The 17,629-nt window shown below is 45.1% G+C and overlaps 2 protein-coding genes across 9 annotated transcripts in view; both read right to left on the minus strand.

Annotated features, from left to right (window-relative positions):
• Nucleotides 1-2,549, minus strand: part of LOC141091474 (uncharacterized) — a 35,087-nt gene extending 32,538 nt beyond the window's left edge. The window contains exon 1 of the mRNA XM_073577078.1: nt 2,432-2,549. The gene's annotated coding sequence lies outside the window, so the exon portion shown is untranslated. The remainder of the gene's footprint in view (nt 1-2,431) is intronic.
• ZBTB20 (zinc finger and BTB domain containing 20) overlaps nt 1-17,629 on the minus strand; it is a 1,106,032-nt gene that overhangs the window by 509,023 nt on the left and 579,380 nt on the right. For all 8 annotated transcript variants that reach the window (XR_012232516.1, XR_012232517.1, XM_073577073.1 and 5 more), the window contains one exon: nt 2,931-2,995. The gene's annotated coding sequence lies outside the window, so the exon portion shown is untranslated. The remainder of the gene's footprint in view (nt 1-2,930; nt 2,996-17,629) is intronic.

Below are 17,629 nucleotides of genomic sequence, written 5' to 3' on the forward strand. Positions count from 1 at the left end.
GCCTTACAGTGGTGAGGACAGCAGCCTTATAGTGATGAGCATAGCTGCTTTATAGCGGTGAGGATAGCTGCCTTACAGTGGTGAGCATAGCTGCATTATAGCGGTGAGGATAGCTATCTTATAGTGGTGAGAATAGCTGCTTTATAGCGGTGAGGATAGCTGCCTTATATTGATGAGCATAGCTGCCTTATAGCGGTGAGGATAGGTGTCTTATAGTGGTGAGGATAGCTGCCTTATAGCGGTGAGCATAGCTGCCTTATAGCAGTGAGGATAGCTGTCTTATAGTGGTGAGGATAGCTGCCTTATAGCGGTGAGGATAGCTGCCTTATAGTGGTGAGCATAGCTGCCTTATAGCAGTGACGATAGCTGCCTTATAGTGATGAGCATAGCTGCCTTATAGCGGTGAGGATAGCTGCCTTATAGCGGTGAGGACAGCTGCCTTATAGCGGTGAGGACAGCTGCCTCATAGTGCTGAGGATAGCTGCCTTATAGCAGTGAGGATAGCTGCCTTATAGTGATGAGCATAGCTGCCTTATAGCGGTGAGGATAGCTGTCTTATAGCAGTGAGGATAGCTGCCTTATAGCAGTGAGGATAGCTGCCTTATAGCGGTGAGCATAGCTGCCTTATAGCGGTGAGGATAGCTGCCTTATAGCGGTGAGCATAGCTGTCTTATAGCTGTGAGGATAGCTGCCTTATAGCAGTGAGGATAGCTGCCTTATAGCGGTGAGCATAGCTGTCTTATAGCGGTGAGGATAGCTGCCTTATAGCGGTGAGCATAGCTGTCTTATAGCGGTGAGGATAGCTGCCTTATAGCGGTGAGGATAGCTGCCTTATAGCGGTGAGGATAGCTGTCTTATAGTGGTGAGGATAGCTGCCTTATAGCGGTGAGGATAGCTGCCTTATAGTGGTGAGGATAGCTGCCTTATAGTGGTGAGGATAGCTGCCTTATAGCAGTGAGGATAGCTGTCTTATAGTGGTGAGGATAGCTGCCTTATAGCGGTGAGCATAGCTGCCTTATAGTGATGAGCATAGCTGCCTTATAGCGGTGAGGATAGCTGCCTTATAGTGGTGAGAATAGCTGCATTACAGCGGTGAGGATAGCTGTCATAGTGGTGAGGATAGCTGCCTTATAGCGGTGAGGATAGTTGCCTTATAGTGGTGAGGATAGCTGCCTTATAGTGATGAGCATAGCTGCCTTATAGCGGTGAGGATAGCTATCTTATAGTGGTGAGGATAGCGGCCTTATAGCGGTGAGGACAGCTGCCTTATAGTGGTGAGGATAGCGGCCTTATGGCAGTGAGGATAGCTGTCTTATAGTGGTGAGGATAGCTGCCTTATAGCAGTGAGGATAGCTGCCTTATAGCGGTGAGGATAGCTGCCTTATAGCGGTGAGGATAGTTGCCTTATAGTGGTGAGGATAGCTGCCTTATAGTGATGAGCATAGCTGCCTTATAGCGGTGAGGATAGCTGCCTTATAGCGGTGAGGATAGCTGTCTTATGGTGAGGATAGCTGCCTTATAGCAGTGAGGATAGCTGCCTTATAGCGGTGAGGATAGCTGCCTTATAGCGGTGAGGATAGTTGCCTTATAGTGGTGAGGATAGCTGCCTTATAGTGATGAGCATAGCTGCCTTATAGCGGTGAGGATAGCTGCCTTATAGCGGTGAGGATAGCTATCTTATAGTGGTGAGGATAGCGGCCTTATAGCGGTGAGGATAGCTATCTTATAGTGGTGAGGATAGCGGCCTTATAGCGGTGAGGATAGGTGTCTTATAGTGGTGAGGATAGCGGCCTTATAGCAGTGAGGATAGCTGTCTTATAGTGGTGAGGATAGCTGCCTTATAGCGGTGAGGATAGCTATCTTATAGTGGTGAGGATAGCGGCCTTATAGCGGTGAGGATAGGTGTCTTATAGTGGTGAGGATAGCGGCCTTATAGCAGTGAGGATAGCTGTCTTATACTGGTGAGCATAGCTGCCTTATAGCGGTGAGGATAGCTGTCTTATAGTGGTGAGGATAGCTGCCTTATAGCAGTGAGGATAGCTGCCTAATAGCGGTGAGGATAGCTGCCTTATAGCGGTGAGGATAGCGGCCTTATAGCGGTGAGGATAGGTGTCTTATAGTGGTGAGGATAGCTGCCTTATAGTGGTGAGGATAGCGGCCTTATAGCGGTGAGGATAGGTGTCTTATAGTGGTGAGGATAGCGGCCTTATAGCAGTGAGGATAGCTGTCTTATAGTGGTGAGGATAGCTGCCTTATAGCGGTGAGGATAGCTGCCTTATAGCGGTGAGGATAGCTGCCTTATAGCGGTGAGGATAGCTGCCTTATAGTGGTGAGCATAGCTGTCACCCCAGTAGTTGACCCATATTTAATACTTAGCGTTTTTCAGCACAGTCATCAATGATGCTGCAACATGAGAGGGACACTTACCTACCTGAGGATAGCAGTCACCACTTCATACCTTTCAGGAGACGGTACAATATACAGGTTGTGATGCTGGTACAGAGGGAGAGCCGTGCACAGATTCACAGGAGGAAATGAGGCCATCTGTGATCTCAAGGGCTTCATATAAGCAGCTGAAGATCTGACATGAATGGGAAAAAGTTTCTCCAATGTTTTAGACGCCATGAACCTTACATTATTACATCACCTCTGTTAGTCAAAATGAACTTATTCACCCAAATGGGTAACTCCACAAATCATATAGTAACATCACTATTGAAGACGCCATGACACACTAAGCTCTTCTACTTATGTCCAGCCCGGGAGATCAGACCTGAAACGAGCATCCGACAACACTCCGTAAATAGCGTTCAGCTTCGACATAATGACATCACCTGAGCTACACCAAGGTCAACTACATCTGCAAAAATATATTACGCCATAGATTTCAGTGACATTACTATGGTATGCCAACTGATAGCTCTACTTACCCAACCTCTGCCTTAGATGCCCCACATACAGCGACTTGTTCTGTAGACCCCGGACCAGATCCAAGCTGAAACACAAGCACAATATATAAAGAGAAATAAATAACAAGGAAATAATATTTAGATGCAAAATTGTATAACCACATTATATAATTTCATAATAGGGAGCGACTAAAGTTACTATAAGAAGATCTGCACCACGTGGAACCACATTAGTCATCACATCATGGTCTTTTTTCACATTTACACAACTTTTATATGAAATGCTGGTTTTGAAAACTCCTTGTGTCGGACATTGGGTATCACCAGGGTAAAGGGAGGAAGCCTGAGCTCAGAATTCAGGATATGTGAGAAGACACCACAGATCTGTCCAGCAATGTCTTTATTTCATGTCAGGGATTAAAGCTTAATTAGGGTGGTGCAGGATGCGGCACAAAGAATGTGACTGTCTCACTTCAAAGGGGTGTAAAGGCTGCAGAGCATGTGGAGAAGGCATGGCATGCTCTATCATGGCTACGAGCAGACAGGACTGGCCTCACTGGTTAAGCACCATACTCTGGCCGGGCACACACCAGATCTTCTCCTGGTCAGTGCTGGCTGGACGGGTTCATACATAATGAAAATCATCTTGGAAAATGCACCCAAAATTGATGTTGCATTCATTGTCTGACGTTCTTGGACCCTTACGAATAGTACAATCTACAAGCGAAGTCACTTCAGGTTTCCAACCCACAGCTGGTCATCAGACTTCTTCTTAACCACTCCAAATAGTTACTAAACTACCCAGACGGCTACATCTACCGCCGTCTTCTAAAAAGGTAACTTTTCAACCAAAATTCAGAACACAGTGGACCTGCTGATGGATCATCGCAATGTAAAGCGCTGCGGAATATGTTGTCGCTATATAAATAAAGATTATTATTATTATCCCCTGCTAAAGTACTAAACCGTAATACATTTTTGAAAAAAAAACAAACACTGCCAATAAAGGCCAAAACTGAATAAAAAAAAACAAACACTGCCAATAAAGGCCAAAACTGAATACTTTCTTTCTCTAGTCAATCATCCAGTAACCAACATCCTGTATGCCGAAATCTCAACCAACCAGTCTAGCCTCCAAATCATGTCCTGGGAGGAGATACTCAAAACCATCTTCAGAGGGCTGCTCTCCAAACCAGGTCTTAGAAGCCCTCATCCTAAACCACAGTCTATAAAGGCTTTAGTATCATAGTAGCATTGTCGTTTTGCAGTGCCTAGGTCCTGACTTCGAATACAGCCAAAAGCAACTGTGTTCTTCCTTTTTTCTAGTGGTTTCTCAACCAGGTACTCCAGTTTCCGTCCATTCTCCAAAAACATATAGATAAGTTGATTGTCTTTCCTTAAAACTGTTTATTACATAGTGAATCTATTGGGCACAGGTCACAGTTACAGAATGAGGAACCTTATACCGTCAGCATTTTTCTTATAAAATATTATTCTTTACAACCTCAGCCCTATAGATATATAATATTACAACCTCATTCATATAAAAGTATTCCACAACCAAAGTTTGCGCAATGTCCAGATTTCCAACCATTTTTGGTCCTCAAGCCTGTAGATTCTGCAAGATCTCCGTAAACATATTCTGAAGAGGGAACACTCAAACTCTTTTGAAGTATCTGAAATCTCCAGTTTCCCTTTTGAAGAATACTATCTTAGGTCAATTGTCAGTCATTTAGAACTTTACATCTTTGTTAAGAAGTCATCATCTCGAAGTCTGAAGTCTTCCATAATCAATCTAGATTTTAAAAAAAAGAGTGTGGGAGGGGGAAGCAATACTTTGGAAGGATATGTAGAGCATAGCAAACCTATGAGGAAGGGTTCAGTCTACTTCGGTTTCTGGAAGCCTTCTGTATCTAAATCTCTAAGGCCAAACTTCTAACCATTGTCATGAAGGTTTTCAATCCAACATCATCTCTATGGACCTCTGTGATTACTGGTGGTGGTGGGGCAATATTTTGGAAGGCTATGATAAGCAGCACAAAACCAAGAGGAAACATTCAATTTAAATCACCTTGTGGAAGTCTTCCATATCTAAAGCTCAACCATGGTCTTAAAGGTTTGCAATCCAACATAATCTGGAAGACTGTCATGATCAATGGGGAGAAGCAATACTTTGGAAAGCTTTGAAGTACCTAACAATACTCCCATATCTAAAGCACAAAGGCCAATCTTCCAACTGTTGTCTTGAAGGTTTTCAATCCAACATTATCTCGAAGTCCGCATTGATCACTGGAGAGGACAATACTTTGGAAGGCTATGAAGTATCTAATAAACCTATGGGGGAAATGTTCAATCTCATTCCTCTTCTGGAAGATTTCCATAGCTAAAACTCAGAGACGAAACTTTCAACCATTGTCTTGAAGGTTCTCAGTCCATCTTTTTCTGTGAGGACCTCTTTGATCACTCATCGCTGGAGGAGGGGTAACATTTTGAAAGTCTATGAAGAACATAACAAATCTACGAGGAAAGTTTCTCTCCCATTCACCTTGCAGAAGCCTTCCATATCTAAAGCTCAAAGCCCTAAGGTTTTCAATCCATCTTCATCTTGAAGACCTCAGTGATCACTTGAGAAAGCAGCACACTACAAATCCTGCTCTGGGTGGATACTTTTTTGCAGTCGTGCACCATTATTGCCGTCATTATATAATATTCTTGTAAGTGCTACAAGCATAAATGTTGATATTGAATGAAGTGAAAGTAGTTTGTGGAAAAAAAGTCAACTTTATATAGAGAAAATCAACGGAAACCCTTGCGTGGTGCCTGTCACGCGAGCCTGAGATCTGCATAAATGAATGCCATTATCTATACTGGGTGCGTTTTGCATGTTATTTGAATACAGTTATATACTGTTGTTTGCGTCTGAGTGAAAAGCGGCTTTACGAAGGGTAAATATTATTATGGAAATACCGCGTAATGTCGCTCGTCGCTTCCGCATACGGCAAACAGGTTCCATTTCTCTCTGTCTTTATTCCCAGTGAAAGAATAAAATACATATTGAGTGTCGTGTTACTCTCGTGAATAATTTCCTTTTGCATAATAAAGGAAAAGTCCTCGAATTCTTTGTCGCCGGCCGGCGAGGAGAGAAGGGGGAAGATTTTATATTGCAGTGAATGGGGCTATAACGTATGTGTATAATGCAGTAAAGACATTTACATTGCGCTCGTCTAGGTCAAGTGATGTGAAGTGCTGTCTTTTATGGGCCGTGCGTAACATATACAGCAGATGAAGGGCCGGGGAGTGTTATGGTTGTGTATTAAATGTAATCCTCGCCGCTCCTCTGACTCCACAAGAGAAACATCTGGTCGTTTTCAGATTCCCCTCGGATTCCCGACTTCAAAGAGAGTTATAAAGAATAACAAATACATGTACTGGCATTGAGGGGAAAAAATGGAACAGCAGGAGTGACTGGTAAAAAGTGTCCTTATTTGACTGCTAGTGACAAGCGCCGCGGGCTGCGCGGTGAGAAAAGCCGAGAGGTTGAGAGAGAGATGAGTCCTTATCAATCGGGGCTCCAGGTGTCACGGAGAGACATCACTGGGAAACGGTAACATTGGGATTAGAGGACCGCCGTAGCTACAGAGAGGGGGAGCGGACCCCCGAAGAAAGGAGTCTGCACAAATAAGAAACCTCCCGCTGATATCGGCTGGGATGGAAGATGAGCATTTAAAGCATATTAAAGGGCACCCCCTGCTAGAACGCACAGAAGTATCTGGAAATGTCCGCCGCAGGCACGGGCCGCTGTTGTGTCGCTGCACAGAGGGGCGGCCAGACGGCAATCAGACCCATAATGGCTGATATATACATATAATGGTATGTACAACTGGTCTCCAATTCTTCACTCTGTCACATGAACCCGGAAGCTCAGGATGAACACTGCAACTGAATGCAGAATGACAGAGAATAGTAGGAAGATGGATAATCATCTATATATCGATCTCATAAGTAATCGTTAGCTATGAGAGAGATAGATGATAGATAATAGAAAGATAATAGATATATAGATAATAGATGGATGATAGATAACAGATAGATAATAGATAACAGATAGATAATAGATAGATAGATGATATAAAGATAATAGATAGATAATAGATAGGTAAATAGAAGGATAATAGTTAGATAGACAGATAGACAGATAGATAGATAGATAGATAGATAGATAGATAGATAGATGTCCACAGCCGGACACATGACAAATCATTGCAGGGGCCCAGCAATGATTTGGACTCCAGAGAAGAGGAATCTTGTTTATGGGACAACCCCTTTAACAAAGGCCGTTCCATGTGATCCATTACAGTACGCAGCGATCACTGGTCTCCTTGCCCGTTGGGCCACTGCTAGCTTCACATATGGAATTTCCATAGACATTATGCCATATTAGGGTACACACTGTCCACATTTAGAAAAATCCCAGCATCGACCGGTCTCGTGTGCACACAGAAAAGTGTGTGGACTTTGGAAAATGCGGAGACCTCCGAGACACTCGTGTGCTGCAGAAGCCCCCTCAAGGCTTTCTTTACTGTGATGCTAAGCACCCCTGACTAATGGCACATCCGGCACGGGGAACATGACGCATGGGGCAAGGTCAGCCAGAAGGAGAGCGGTTCACCTTTGTAGGTGTGAAGGCCTCGTCACCCCTGGGTGTAGCTTTGAGATCCAGGTTGAGGACGGCCAGAGCCGAGGATCCACAGTCCACAGGTCAACTAGAAGCCTCTATGACATATCTGGCCTAGTCCATCGAAGGCCTATCGGCCCGGTGATTTAGGCGCTCCAGCCCCCCCATATAGCCCTGCCAACACTCATGGTGGGGAGGACATGGTTAAGTCCCGCACCTGTGCGAGTACACAAAGAGCGGAGGAGAGCAGCCTTGAAACGTAATCTAAAGAGCCAGGGCCGGGCTCGTTCCAGGAGAAGCGATTCTTTTAAGGTCGTTTCTCGAGATCGCAGCTGCCCTGTTTGAAACTCGCTGCCAAAAATGTGTTCTGACAAATGTGACACTGTCGTATGAAAGCAGCGCAATCTCATTCACGAGTCACAACAAGAGGGGGATTGAAACGCGTCTGTGCTGATACTAAAAAGGTATGAAAGCAACACGTGTGCCCCTCTTATGTGGGGATGATGGGCTCCAGGCGCGTGCAATGTGCCAGCTTGTGCTGCGTGCTCGCCACCTGCTCTGGGAGGGGGCGCTGTGAAGGCATGCTCGCTGCTCGACCTGCCCGTCAGGATAACTCGCTTTATCAGCCCCTTCCTGGCATCCTTCCTGCCCTTCATGACCCCGGGAAGAATTATCTTATAACATTTATTATATTACCTTTGATTTATATGAAATTTTCAGTCTATTCTCCAGAATTCCGCTTACATCTCCACTGCCAGGACTCTTAGTGATATCTGTTTCTGGGAAAGCTGGGTGACATATATCCTGGCCAGCAGACGGCACCATCCAGCTTTTCAAGACTCCTGAACTGAAAAACTATTTCAAGGGATTAGAGATGAGAAAAAAGATTTGCAGGACTCTGGTCTGGTGCCCCCATCTGTAGCCCATGGCCACCGATTCAGGGCAAACCTTCACGGCCATCACTTGAGTCACGACCTCATGACGTGTAATCACAGGAGGCAGAAACTTCAGTGTCGGCCAAGAAGGTTCACACTGCCCGGGCCCGACTGCCTCAAAGAAGCAACATGGACGCTGAACCAGGGGACTGTAAATCTTTTTGCCCATCTTTAGAAGGGATACATTCCCTCATTGTGGAACTGTCTGGAACCGAGGAAAGTTGGGTGTCAACCATTCCTACCAAGGTTACAAGACTAGTATTTAGATGATGTCGAATTATGCATTCACTTATGAAAGCCACATCCATTTCCCTCAATCCACACCTCTTTCTCCACTGGATTCCAGGAAGTTTTGGAAGGGCACGGTGGCAACTCCTATAGGAGCTGATATGGGGGTTATATAGGTGGTCAACCAATACCAAAAATTAAGGCCACATTCACACATGCAGATTGTGATGCATAGACTGTCCGCGGGTCTCTTCACTCACACTTGACAGCCCCATAGCCATAGTCTGACAAGTTTGGCTCAGGAGACCTGCGGCCAATCCGTGCACGACAAGGTGCACTCAGGCTGTGACATGCCAATGTTTGAATGTGGCCTTACACTGCTATTGGAGAAGTGTCCTAGCCACGTGTGATGTGCACTTTAAGGGTTAATTGGGGAGGTCGGGATGGAGTTCCATGTAACACAGGTCGGTGTCAGCCCTCAAGGGTATCTACTCTGAACATCACTGCTGATTATCACCACTCTGATCACCACTGCTCTGATCACCACTGCTCTGATCACCACTGCTCTGATCATCACTGCTCTGATCACCACTGCTCTGATCACCACTGCTCTGATCATCACTGTTCTGATCATCACTGCTCTGCTCATCACTGCTCTGCTCATCACTGCTCTGATCACTACTACTCTGATCGTCACTGCTCTGATCGTCACTGCTCTGATCATCACTGCTCTGATCATCACTGCTCTGGTCATCACTGCTCTGATCACCACTGCTCTGATCATCACTGCTCTGGTCATCACTGCTCTGGTCACCACTGCTCTGATCACCACTGCTCTGATCATCACTGCTCTGGTCATCACTGCTCTGATCACCACTGCTCTGGTCATCACTGCTCTGGTCATCACTGCTCTGGTCATCACTGCTCTGATCACCACTGCTCTGATCATCACTGCTCTGGTCATCACTGCTCTGGTCATCACTGCTCTGATCACCACTGCTCTGATCATCACTGCTCTGGTCACCACTGCTCTGATCACCACTGCTCTGATCAAGAATCATAGAATCATAGAATCGTAGAGTTGGAAGGGACCTCCTGGGCCATCTGGTCCAACCCCCTGCTCAAAGCAGGATTCGCTAAATCATCCCAGTCAGATGTCTGTCCAGCCTCTGTTTGAAGACATCCATTGAAGGAGAACTCACCACTTCTCGTGGCAGCTTGTTCCACTCATTGATCACTCTAACTGTCAAAAAGTTTTTTCTAATATCTAACCTGTGTCTCCTCCCATTCAGTTTCATCCCATTGCTTCTAGTCTTTCCTTGTGCAAATGAGAATAAAGATGATCCTTCTACAATGTGACAGCCCTTTAGATATTTGTAGACAGCTATTAAGTCTCCTCTCAGTCTTCTCTTTTGCAGGCTAAACATTCCCAAATCCTGCAACCTTTCCTCATAAGACAGGGTTTGCAGACCGGTCACCATTCTGGTCGCTCTTTTCTGAACTTGCTCCAGTTTGTTGATGTCTTTTTTAAAATGCGGCGCCCAAAACTGGACACAATATTCCAGATGAGGTCTGACCAAAGAGATCATCACTGCTCTGATTACCACTGCTCTGGTCATCACTGCTCTGATCACCACTGCTCCGATTATCACTGCTCTGATCACCACTGCTCTGACCATCACTGCTCTGATTATCACTGCTCTGATCATCACTGCTCTTATCACTGCTCTGATCACTGCTCTGATTATCACTGCTCTGGTCATCACTGTTCTGGTTATCACTGTTCTGGTCATCACTGCTCTGATCACCACTGCTCTGACCATCACTGCTCTGATTATCACTGCTCTGGTCATCACTGCTCTGATCACTGCTCTGATCACTGCTCTGATTATCACTGCTCTGGTCATCACTGTTCTGGTTATCACTGTTCTGGTCATCACTGCTCCGATTATCCCTGCTCTGATCACTGTTCTGGTCACCACTGCTCTGATCACTGTTCTGGTCATCACTGCTCTTATTATCACGGCTCTGATCACCACTGCTCTGTTCACTGCTCTGTTCACTGCTCTGATCACTGCTCTGATCACTGCTCTGATCACTGCTCTGATCACTGCTCTGGTCATCACTCAGCTTTTTTTCAGAAACAGAAATAACTTTTTATAACCTAGCAGGATGTTGCAGAGATTTATATCAGTCCCCATAAATGTCTACGTCAGTTCTATGTGTATACGAGTTGACGTTAATGTAGATTATTATTATTATTTTAGATGTAGATGGTGATATGGCGTCTATGACATCACTGCAGCTGGCACGAAGGAATTATGATGTCATCAGAAGCTTTCAGTATTGCAGGCTCAGAAATAAACCTGCTCACATACGGTGAATTCCTTCTGGAGGGTATAAGCTCTACGTGGTCCCACAGGTTGGGGCCCGGTGATGCTCTGCAGCAGGTAGTGATGGCGGTGGAAGGCCTTGAGCTAAGCATTACAATGAGCCTCCGCTCGGCTCACAGATCTGCTTTCCCAGTGACTTGTACTGGAGTATGAATGCTTTAAATAGATGACAGGAGTTTTCTGAGGTCACGGCACTCCAGCAGCGAGGCAGGAATGCGGCTCTGGATGTTTTCAGCCTTGTATGCAAATACTATATAAGTTGAGCTACTATGTATAGACGGGAAATAGGAAACATGTGCTCCTGCGAGGATGAATGAAAGCGTAAATGCTGAGGATTACCAGGCCTGGGAAGTGCAGCGCATAACATGAAGCGCGGGTAAACTGAGGACGCGGAACACTTTCTCCGCGTTACGACGCATTTCCTGCAGATCTGAGGACAGCGCAGCGTGACATCATCGCCGAATCTCTGCTAAACCTCATTTTATCACCACGTGCTGCACTTTATGACTAGACTTAAGCGCATGCTACGAGTGTGACTTCAGCTGGGTCTTACTGCGCTCATAGGCCATGTTCACACCTAGCGTTTTTACCACTCCGTTTTCTTGGGCAGAAACTCCGCTGTGTTTTAGTGTCGAAGCAAATTGGGTGAGATTTCATGAAAACTCACGGCCTCTGTGCAGCTAAAGACGATGTTATATTGTCCTTTTAGGCTTCTATGTGAAGTCGGGAAAAAAAAATGCAAAAATAAAAGAAGTTGCATTTTTAATTCACCAATTAAGCTTTTTTGTATTAAAAAAAAACTGTTTCAAATCTGCGACCAAAATGCATAAAAATATGTATTAAATATTAAAGTGCAGGACCTGCAGAAATCATTCAGCTAAAAGAACAGCAGAAAGAAGCGCAGCATCAACGCTATGTGTGAATACGGCCATAGCACTTCGCCTGCGTCCACCACCACGGTGCCTCCGGCTGCAAATAACTGGGACGATTGAACCGACAAGAGCGCAGCTCCTGCGGGTGAATGTCCATCATAATTCTACCTAAGGCTGTGTGCACACGCTGCGGATTAGGTGCGGATTCATCCGCGCGGATTTTGTAAAATCCGCAGGTGAAACTGCAGGTCAAAAGACCTGCGGTTTTACCTGCGGATTGCTCTGCGGTTTTGCCCTGCGGTTTTTCATCTCCTCAATGGAGGAGATAGCAAACCGCAGGAGAATCCGCAGAAAGAATTGACATGTCAATTCTTTCTGCGGATTGAAAACCGCAGATAATCCGCGCGGAAAATTCCGCACCGTCTGCATTGCGGTTTTTGATTCCCATAGGGAATCATGGTACTGTACACCGCAGCAAAAACTGCTGTGGGTCCGCAGCGGCCAAAACTGCTGCGGAACCGCGGCAAAATCCGCAGCGTGTGCACACAGCCTTAGGGTTAATCATACGGAGCAATGTGAATCATGATATTGCTATAATTACCGTATGATAGTATTCCAGGGGGCGGTCGTGCACGCACTGCTGCCTCGTACGATACCTGCCCGATTCATTAGAACATTTGCGCCTATCTTTGTCTCCTTTCTCCCGTTTTAAGGCTGAGTCACGACAATTTCTTCTTTTAAATTGCGCCTACTTTGAAGTCTCTTCTACATGTTCGTGTGTTTTTTTTCCTCTGTGTTCACCTTTGTGGCAGTGGGATTGCTCAAGAAAAAGAGGCAAAAAAACACCAAACAAAAGGCGCAAATGCGACAATGACTCGGGCCCAACGTTTACTGGAAAGTTGCAAAACTTCTGCGGAGGACATGCGGTTCCTTCATCTGGAGACGTCTCCTGCTGTCAGAGCCTGGGAACATTCTTCACTTGATTCTTCTTACAGCTGGAGGTTTGTTACAATAGTATAAGCGATACTCAGCAGCAGCACAGATCTGTCTCCTGCCCTGACACTTTGTTACAATGTATCAGCGCTCAGTAAAGGGTTTGTAGCATGTTAGCAAGCATGAGATATCTACAGGATAGATGACAACTTGCTGATCCTGAGAATAGGCTCTTCATGGCCCTGTCTGACCGGAGGGGTGCACAGGCCCTCTTAGGATCGACGGGGCGCATCCTATGGATACGTGATAACTTGGTGTTACGGGGCCTGCAGGGTTCAGGGGTAATGAGTCAGTATCCCTGTATATACACTGTCTTCCAGCCGGATGGCTCGCCCCGTCTGTCTCACCCGCTCTCACTCCACATTACGGAGGAGATTGCTCCGAAGCCGCGGCGGCAGCCACAACGCATCTCGAGAGCCATCCCTGTTGGACCATCCAGCCGCTCTCCTCGTCGTACAAGAGATCATTTACATCTTGATGATGCAGCTTAAGATAATTATAATGGCAATTCATGTGCATCAGGGTGTCTTTTCATGAAAAACGATAATAAGAATTCAGATTGCTATGGCTCCTTATGGGGCTGCAGCATGCCACAATTGCACTGCCAGGAGCTGAGGCGGCTGCCGCCTGGGTGGAATATGAGCTCAGTGTAACCTGTCTCCTAAGTAGTGAGGGGGTACGAGACAGAGTGCACATATTACAGCTTTAATGGCCAATTACACAGAGATGAATAGAGGAGGAATCATCAGCTCACAACTTTCTGCAGAGTCTAGTGATGGAGGGGTCACAGCCAACAGGAGTCATATACTATAATGATCTGTGCATATCTCATGCCCACCAAGGTACTAACCCCGAATCAAGGAACTGCTACTACATCCTGAACAAGAGAAAGTCCAGTACTGAAGCAATGATCCTGAGTTACATCCTGTATTATACTCCAGAGCTGCACTCACTATTCTGCTGGTGCAGTCACTGTGTACATACATTACATTACTGATCCTGAGTTACATCCTGTATTATACCCCAGAGCTGCACTCACTATTCTGCTGGTGCAGTCACTGTGTACATACATTACATTACTGATCCTGAGTTACATCCTGTATTATACTCCAGAGCTGCACTCACTATTCTGCTGGTGCAGTCACTGTGTACATACATTACATTACTGATCCTGAGTTACATCCTGTATTATACTCCAGAGCTGCACTCACTATTCTGCTGGTGCAGTCACTGTGTACATACATTACATTACTGATCCCGAGTTACATCCTGTATTATACTCCAGAGCTGCACTCACTATTCTGCTGGTGCAGTCACTGTGTACATACATTACATTACTGATCCTGAGTTACATCCTGTATTATACTCCAGAGCTGCACTCACTATTCTGCTGGTGCAGTCACTGTGTACATACATTACTGATCCTGAGTTACATCCTGTATTATACCCCAGAGCTGCACTCACTATTCTGCTGGTACAGTCACTGTGTACATACATTACATTACTGATTCTGAGTTACCTCCTGTATTATACCCCAGAGCTGCACTCACTATTCTGCTGGTACAGTCACTGTGTACATACATTACTGATCCTGAGTTACATCCTGTATTATACTCCAGAGCGGCACTCACTATTCTGCTGGTGCAGTCACTGTGTATATACATTACTGATCCTGAGTTACATCCTGTATTATACTCCAGAGCTGCACTCACTATTCTGCTGGTGCAGTCACTGTGTACATACATTACATTACTGATCCTGAGTTACATCCTGTATTATATCCCAGAGCGGCACTCACTATTCTGCTGGTGCAGTCACTGTGTACATACATTACTGATCCTGAGTTACATCCTGTATTATACCCCAGAGCTGCACTCACTATTCTGCTGGTGCAGTCACTGTGTACATACATTACTGATCCTGAGTTACATCCTGTATTATACCCCAGAGCTGCACTCACTATTCTGCTGGTGCAGTCACTGTGTACATACATTACATTACTGATCCTGAGTTACCTAGAGCTGCATGCACATTGGCTCTGATCTCAGACTTCACAGCGCCCCCTGCAGGTTCAGGTGATAACACGCAGGGCCGCACAGCTGGTGACAGGTATAATGGAGGAGGCAGATGCCGCTGTCTGCACCCATAACTCCTTGTACAGGACATATTTTGCTCTTGCGTCTCCGGCTTTCAGTGAGGAGCCTGGCTGCGTTATTAGGATTAAATATACAAAAAAACACAAAAAAACACCAATGCTACAATACTAAAACGTAAGTAACAAGTATACTCCCATAACAATGTTTAGACACCAAAAAACAAGGAGCAATAATACCTCAATAAAATTATATTAAAATAAATATTTTTATTATTATTATTAATTCAATATTTTAGAGTAAAAATTTCATCACATAGACAAAGATAACAAGTGTAGAAGGGATACAGACAGTACAATCTGAGGCAACGGAATTATCTGTAAGGACCTGGAAGAAAACACCCACTTTTTATATCCTAGCCATAGAAACCGTTATATATACAGGGATGTATCTATTGCATATGGTAACCAGTGCACTTTCTTATGTAACATGTCCGGCACGCTAATCCCACTAGTAGGTGCCCATAAACGGTCAAACAGTCAACAGATATAAATCAAGTTAAAAAAGACAAGGAATAAGGGGGTCATACCACAATAAGTCCACCGTGCCGTCAGATATCGCAGCCCCAACGCGCGTTTCGCGTGGGCTTCCTCAGGGGGCTGTCGCGTGTTGGGGCTGCGACATCTGACGGCACGGTGGACTTATTGTGGTATGACCCCCTTATTCCTTGTCTTTTTTAACTTGGTTTATATCTCTTGACTGTTTGACCGTTTATGGGCACCTACTAGTGGGATAAGCGTGCCGGACCTTTTACATAAGAAAGTGCACTGGTTACCATATGCAATAGATACATCCCTGTATATATAACGGTTTCTATGGCTAGGATATAAAAAGTGGGTGTTTTCTTCCAGGTCCTTACAGATAATTCCGTTGCCTCAGATTGTACTGTCTGTATCCCTTCTACACTTGTTATCTGTGTCTATGTGATGACATTTTTACTCTAAAATATTGAATTAATAATAATAAAAATATTTATTTTGATATTATTTTATTGAGGTATTATTGCTCCTTCTTTTTCACTGTGTTATTGGGATGCAGCAGGGGTGCGGGTAATATGGGGTAAATTAGATTATCCACATCATTATGGCTGCTGCGTCTTACTGGAATCATTAATTGATGGATTGTGTGAGATCATAAACCGCAGGATGGAGCCGTGGTGATCTGGGTGTTGTAACGAAGCCGGAGAGTGCAGCGTTTCCCGGGCCGGACAATACGGGCCCGGGCGTGATATCTGGGCGGACGCTCATGTCACTAATTACCTCTCATCTCCTCTCACGCTTGTGATTTGCGTTTATCTAAATCTTTGGTGCCTTTTATCACCTGCTTACGGGGCGGCATCGAAATTCGGGAAATAGCTTTTTGGAGGGAAGTAAATAGTAAATGTGTGATGCTAAAACTGCGACATGACCTCAATGCTAGAGCACGGATATCGCTGGGGACGGCTCGTGGAGAGGGGGACATTTTTTTTTCAACTTAGATTCACGGATTTGGAGGGAAAAATAATATTTTGCTATAAGGATTCATTACAAATGTTACACCTTTTGGCTTTTACAGACCCTTTGTTTAGTACATATTCAACTTCAATGTGGTCTGTGGATATAAATCAGCTGAGAGGAGCTCAGAAAAAGACAGATAAAAGAGGTACAAATTCCCTGTAAGAACAAGCTCACTTATGGATTCTCAGTTATCTCATTCTGCAGCACAGAGGCTACAGAAGGCAAGTGGTGCAATACCTGTATAAAACCCTATCGCAAAAATTATTTTTAGACACAAATACATGAATTTAAGTAAAAGTGACAACCCCTTTAACCTCCTACCAACTGCAGGGGTATTATACAAAGTAGAGAAGAAAAACTTGCCCCAAAATTGGAGGGTTTGATCATTATAAACTCCCCACCAGCTGTTGGCCCTGCATCAGGCCTTTCTTTTCTAGGAGGGGGCCATGACAAGAACCACTTTGAGAAGTGGCCCAATTTCTGGCTGTGGTACCCCGCCATTCTGTATATTTCTCTAACCTGTGACCACCTTACCACCGATGATGCCATGATCTTCATGATACCTATAAAAAAGGTGACGGTGGCCCGTCACACACCAGTCATTGCCCTCAAAACCTAAGGGGAAGTAATAACATTCACCTACACAAAGATGGGTCCCAATTTGCTTCCGGGCCCCGCTACGTCGTGTACTCCTTTTCCATCAGTGTGGCGTGCCACGTTCTCCCTCCTTGTGACATGGAGCTTATTAATACTAAGCGTAACATGGACTAATATGGGGATGGACCTAATGAAGGACCACTATCGTCACTGAAGCCAAGCCACCATCTGAAGTTGCCACGCTCCTCTCCTACTGCAGGTGATGGAAAATGAGCACTAGATCGTCTCTGGATGATAATGGCTTGATCAAGAACTGGAACATTTTTTTTACTTTCTAAAGATCCCGGGGCCCCCAATGATGCCATGATCTAAGGTGTT

Source organism: Dendrobates tinctorius, unplaced genomic scaffold (assembly GCF_039654945.1).
Source record: "Dendrobates tinctorius isolate UK_male_01 unplaced genomic scaffold, ASM3965494v1 ptg000054l, whole genome shotgun sequence".
Lineage (NCBI taxonomy): Eukaryota > Metazoa > Chordata > Amphibia > Anura > Dendrobatidae > Dendrobates > Dendrobates tinctorius.